Below are 6,982 nucleotides of genomic sequence, written 5' to 3' on the forward strand. Positions count from 1 at the left end.
CAGGCTGAGACACTCTCTCTGACATCTCTCCTGTAAGACTCTGTTTGATTTTACTACTTATGCCAAGGGGAATTGGTGCAAGTATATGGAACAGCATCATTAAGCTGGTATGATCTGTGTGGTTTTTGGAGAGGTTAATTTGTTCAGTATTCTTTTTTATTTTGCTTGTGTTTCATTCAGTAGTCTGAAAGTAAGTTGCCTTGTTTAAAACTAAGTGGTTTTACCATGCTGATTCTCTCCTGGAATATCCACCTTACACCTGCTTGAAACAACTAGCAAAGTGAGGGTTTGGGCTACCTTTGTGAAATCTTTTGAGGGGCTCTGGTCTGGTCGTTAACACCTGTGAGGGACAGAGCTGACTCCTGGAGTCTGCTTCAGTCTGGCTGCAGGGTAAAGGGGAGGTTAAAGGATCAAAAAGCATTGAGATTCCAACAGTACACATTCTTTCTCTCTCTCTCATGCTTGGATTAGAAACTGGCTTTCTGAAGTATTGCAGTGAGTGGTGTTTGATGGAAAATATTCAGCCTGGAGTCGGGTTACTAGTGGTGTGCCACAAGGATCTGTTTTGGGACCACTGCTGGTTGCCATTTTTATAAATGACTTAGACGCAGGCATAGGTGGATGGATTAGTAAATTTGCCAATGACACTAAAGTCGGTGAAGTAGTCGACAGTGTGGAAAAATGTTACAGGTTGCAAGGGGACTTGGATAAAGTGCAGAATTGGGTTGAAAGGTGGCAAATGACGTTCAATGCAGCTAAATGTGAAGTGATGCACTTTAGGAAGGCAGAGTACGGGGTCAATGGAACAATTCTTGGCAGTGTAGATATGCAGAGGGATCTTGGAGTCCATGTACATAGATCCCTGAAAGTTGCCACCCAGGTGGATAGTGCTGTTAAGAAGACACACAGTGTGTTAGGTTTCATTGGTAGAGGGATTGAGTGCCCGAGCCGCAATATCAAGTTGCAACTATACAAAACGCTAGTGGCCGCACTTGGAATATTGTGTACAGTTCTGGTCGTCGTATTTCCGGAAGGATGTGGAAGCATTGGAAAGGTACAGAGGAGATTTACCAGGATGTTGCCTGGTCTGGAGGGAATGTCTTGCAGAGACTTAGGTCTGTTCTCATTGGAAAGAAGAAGGCTAAGAGGGGATTTGATAGAGACATACAAGATTATCAGAGGATTAGATAGGGTAGACAGTGAAAGCTTTTTTCCTAGGATGATGACGTCAGGTTGTATGAGAGGGCGTAACTACAAATTGAGGGGTGATAGATTTAAGACAGATGCCAGAGGAAGGTTCTTTACTCAGAGAGTGGTAAGGGTGTAGAATGCCCTACCTGCTAATGTAGTCAACTCAGCCACATTAGGGAGGTTTAAACAATCCTTGGATAAGCACATGGATGATGATGGGATAGTGTAGGGGGACGAGCTGAGAATAGTTCACAGGTCGGCACAACATCGAGGGCCAAAGGACGTGTTCTGCGCTGTATTGTTCTATGGTCTATATACACACAGAGAGACAGAGAAACATTCTGACACACCTCTTCCATTCATATGACAAAAGGATCTATAGTGACTACGACCTGTTTAAAATACCCTCAGATCTGTCACTCAAAGACCGCTCTGTGCTCAAATCCCAGCTCATTCAGTTAGTTCCCAGCTCTTTCTACCTGGAGCACACCTCCCTCAAGTATGGACCCAACCCAAGAGATATCCTTTTGAGATTAGAGGCGGGGAGTGAATAAGAGCGGACGTGTGATGGAAAGCAGCAGCTCAATAGTTTGGTCCAGACTGCCTCTGGCTGTCCCTCTCCTCCCCAACTCTTCACCTCACACACTGGTCCACACCCGAAATCCCTACAGAGAGAGCTCTGTCACTACACGAGAATGGGACACAAACTCAGCAACCAGAGAACACTCATACATCGCACAAGAAAAGACAGGATTTTCACACAGATCACCAAAAGGTGGGAGTGGAACTGAGATGAACAAAGTTAAGTCAGCAAGCTGCCTTTTATTCATCTGAGAATTCTACAAATGAACAAAATGCATTTTACAAATGGATATCAAATGATGACATGGATTGGTTGCACAAATAAGCGTGAGTTTGTTATACAAATGAACATGAGATTGTTAAAACATATCAACTACTTCCCTGACTATATACTGAGGAACAGTATGTCAGAGTATGCGTTTGTGAATATCTGTATGGCTTCGTTCGTATTCGCATGCTTGTATGAATATGTTTCTGTATCTAAGTGCCTTTCTGTTGTCACTTTGTCTGTATATGCGCATTCATATGTCTGTGTGTGCTTTTGTGTGCATCCCTCTCTCTATACCATTGAAATGAGTGTATTTCTGTGTCTATCTCTGTGTGCTGTGTGCGTGTCTGGTGTGTCTCTGTTTTTCTGAATTGCGTGACCAGATCTGCCTGCAATGGGACACATTTTGAATGAATAAATCAAAACGTGATGAGCTGAATCGTCTCGCTCTCTCCCTCCCTGATCCTCTGAGGTTTAAACTGATACAATGCCACTCTCTGCTGGCCTCCCCATGTCACTGTACAAACTCCACAGTTTCACCCAGTTTCCACTGCATCCGCTTCCTGGTCATCCAGAATCATTGGAGAAAGTGACGACAGCAGCTGCTGGAGATTAGAGTCGGGAATGTGGTGCTGGAAAAGGACTCAGGAATGTTGAGTGATGTTGCGTGGGGAGAGGCAAGGGGCTGAGAGATAAATGGGAGGGGGGATGTGGCTTGGGGGGAAGTTAGCTAGGAATGTGATAGGTAAATGAAGGTGGGAGGATGGTGGTCATAGGTGGGAGTGGAGGGTAGAGCCGAGAGGTGGGAAGGAAGATGGACAGGTAGGACAGTTCAGGAACGTGGTGCCGCGTTGGAGGGTTGGATCTGGGACAAGGTCGGGGGGAGGGGAGGTGAGGAAACTGGTGAAGTCGGCATTGATCCTGTGTGGGTCCCAAGGCGGAAGTTGAGGTGTACGTCGTCCAGGCGTCGGGTGGCTAGGATTTGGCAGTGAAGGAAGCTGGATCCCATGGAGATTTTCGGAGGGTTCCAAACGGAATCCCTTCAAGGCAATTTCTTCAAGGCCTGTAGCAAAGATGATTGCACAGACTCCCCCTGGCATATCAGATCGCTGCTGGTCGCAGGGGACAATGGCAGGAGGACTATGGAGCCTCTTTAAGATACATCCTTCTGGTATTCTTAAACTATTCAAGATAGCTCAACAATCATTTCAACAATAGAAGTCTTCCACTGTAAAATACATGTGACAAAAAATGCATTCATGCATTCAACAAATGTTAAGCTGAGGGAGAGAAGCTTTAAATAAAAAAAAATGAACAAGCTCAATCTGCATTGTGTTATTTCAAGATAAATGTTTGAGATGTTTTATGGTTCATTGACTGACGAGATATCTTTTACAATTTGACCATTGCAAAGAGACATTCAAGGAAATCAGCTCTTTGAATGCACTCCATCCACCACAATAACTTCAGCACAAATGCAAAACGAACTACAAAGTCAACTGTAACGCCCTTGTTATTGACACAATTTGCCAGTCAGAGTAAACAAACATTTTGCCAAATGCTTCAGCTCCTCTCTGAACCTTTTCTGCGCAATTCCATAGATACACGTGTTTGTGCAGCAACCCAGAAGCTGCAGCATAAATCCAACTTGTTGGGTGATGTACATCGGATTACTGAGGTATTTGTCTGTGTAATAGTAGTTTATCACTGGCCAGTTTACCGAATGTACAACATACGTCATCCACAGTAATACGAAATTGGCAGAAATACTGAAAAGCAAAACCATGGATGTTCTCCGATTCTTCCCTTCAGGACCGTTCTGGTTGCTGCTATTACTCAGAAGGCCTGTGCGGGATCTGTTAGCCACAATAATGTGTCTGATGGTCAAAGCATTGAACAACAGGATTAACACAATTGGCAATAAAGGGGTAATGATGGTATCAATCCACTCATGTACCTTGTGTAAAGAGGAAGCCAAATCATCCATGCGTGGAAAACAATGCCATGGTACGCTGTCAATGATAAAAGCCGGCTCGATAAAATAGTAGAATGGGATACTCCTGAAACAGCTCATCACACATATAATAGCGATAACCACGCCAGCTGTTTTCTGTGTGCAATATTTTGATTGTATCTTCTGACAGCAAATCATTACATAGCGATCAAATGTGAAGGCAACAGTAAACCAGACCGAACAATCTACAGCTACTATGTATGCAACAAGATTGACAGTACATACTGGAGTCAAGGAAAGGAATCTAATTAGCCAATACATGTAATTAATCCGATGGAATATCACGTTGATGATAACCACTGTTAGATCTGCCACTGCCATGGCTACCAGGTAGCATGTGATGCACTTGGATAGACCACACTTTCCTCGAACAAGGATTGCAATTGCTATCAGGTTAACTGTGAAAAACAGAAGACCTTGAATGTAACACGAGCCCGTCAAAGTTATATACTTTTTTTTAAACAACACCTTTATATAGAAAATTGTACTGAATGCTATATTTTGATTGATGAATTAAATACAATGAATAATTGAAATAACTCTTCATAGAGGAAAAGAAAAATACATAATCAATTGCAAACTAAAATATGTCTGAAATTTAAATTCAATTTTGTTTTTGAGATTAAGGCAAAGGAAACGTTATTACAGTAAATTATTATGATAATATGTCAAAGAACCTTTATAAACAAAATTGTACTGAATGCTCATATTTTGAATTATGAATGAAATACAATGAATAATTGGATGAAGTATTTCCATAGGAAAGGAAAAATACATAATGAATTGCAAACTAAAATATGCCAGTAATTTCAATTCATTTTTTTTTAATCAAGGCAGGCGTAAAGTTATTATAAAATAAAATAAATGCATGTATAAAACAAATAGTGTCCATATACCTTTTCACACTCACCTGTTGGGTGTCTAACACTAACTAAGCCTATTACCTGTTAGATTGTATGCATCTCTACATTAAGTGATGGTTTATACAGAATAACATTCATCAAGCTTGAAATTTATAGGCTGAAACTGTCAATCTTATTTGCAGTGTCAAGTAAAATCCAAATCACACCGTTAACTCTCCAGAAAGTGTCAATGTAAAATGATCAACGACAGCAAAAAATGGGCAGCTATCCAAAGTTAAAATTCCCATTTGGTACAATTAAACAGACATACCCAGAATAGTACCACACATTGCTGAATCTCTGGATGGATACTTTGGGTAAAAAGTTTATATCTTTATCCAAGCATCAAAGAAGGTTGGGCAAAACTCTGAATGCAAAATTTAATGAGTGGACCAAATGTTAGTTCGTCTGGGGAGGGGAAAAGTGCAAAATAGAAAATATGACGAGTATATTAGATTAGATTAGATTAGATTACTTACAGTGTGGAAACAGGCCCTTCGGCCCAACAAGTCCACACCGACCCGCCGAAGCGTAACCCACCCATACCCCTACATTTACCCCTTTACCTAACACTACGGGCAATTTAGCATGGCCAATTCACCTGACTTGCACATCTTTGGACTGTGGGAGGAAACCGGAGCACCCGGAGGAAACCCACGCAGACACGGGGAGAACGTGCAAACTCCACACAGTCAGTCGCCTGAGTCGGGAATTGAACCCGGGTCTCTGGCGCTGCGAGGCAGCAGTGCTAACCACTGTGCCACCGTGCCGCCCATATTGCGCATCAACAGAAGAAAATTGCCAATTCTCCAATCACATTAACCAAGTTAAGCATCCAGGTTATAGGATAACATGCATAAAAACAGCAGATGTAACTACAAGTAAACAAGGCAGGACTCTGCAATGTAACACATGAAATCATTTTGCAAAGAAACAATTGTAGAAATCACCTTGACAAAGGTATGACAGCAATGTTAATGCTGGCAAGTTGAAGGAGTTGTTATTTCATTTGTGATCTGATCTCAGTGCCATTCTGGGTGGGAGTTTCTATCAATAACTCTGAAAGCATTAACTGATTGAACGTTAACTGAAGTGCAAATTGAAGAATCGTTCCAATTCGTGAACCACTCAGAAAATAGGACAATCTCTTTACATTTAAGCCATACCAGCAAAGGGAGAATGGTTTACATTTGTTAGCACACATCACTTTTCAACTTGGACAGCACTGTTCCATGATCTCACCTGGAATACTGATAGCAGCCAGAACTGGATAGTAAATTAGATCAATCTGAAAAATTGTGGGGTATCCCATTTCTTGCGAGAAAATCCAATAGCTGCACTGATAAGTATTTTTTCTCTGTGTTCGTACAAAATGCACGCAGAGCCACTTAATATATGAAAGAGAAGTCTCCACGGACGTCTTTAGGATAAGACCAGCGATATTAGTTACATTCCACTGAATAAACAAATGCACATGAACAGTTTTGGTTGCAGGGATTTGTGAGTAACACAAATCATTCAATACAGTTAATGTGAAAACGCTCATCTCCCCCCGCCCCCGCCAACCTGGTCGTACTAATCTCACATCACAGAGCAACAAAAGCTTCCACCACCCTCACTCCACACCGCCCCAGCCTGTCCCACCATCACTGCTGTCCACACCCTCCACAACCCCAGTGCTGAACTTTTGTCCCATATCATTGACGCTGGGCAACCTCGCAAAATCATACCAGCCTTACTGATCATCAGCTGCACTGGCATCCTAACTTTCTGTGTTTCATGCACAAGTGCCCCATTGGCCAATGAACCTGCAGAATTCATTGCCACAGAATGCTGTGAAGTCCAAGTCATGAAAGTATGTGATACAGCGACAGATAGTTTCTTGACCCTTAAGGGGATGTATGTGCATGGGCAGAAGGCAGGAAACCGGTGTTCGGAAAGAATAGTTGCCATTCTGGGTGGGAGTTTTATCATTAACTCGGAAAGGATTAACTGATTGAACGCTAGCTGAGGTGAAAATTGAAG

Source organism: Chiloscyllium plagiosum, unplaced genomic scaffold, assembly GCF_037043375.1.
Source record: "Chiloscyllium plagiosum isolate Xiang-an unplaced genomic scaffold, Cpla_swu_hap1 HiC_scaffold_46, whole genome shotgun sequence".
Classification (NCBI taxonomy): Eukaryota; Metazoa; Chordata; class Chondrichthyes; order Orectolobiformes; family Hemiscylliidae; genus Chiloscyllium; species Chiloscyllium plagiosum.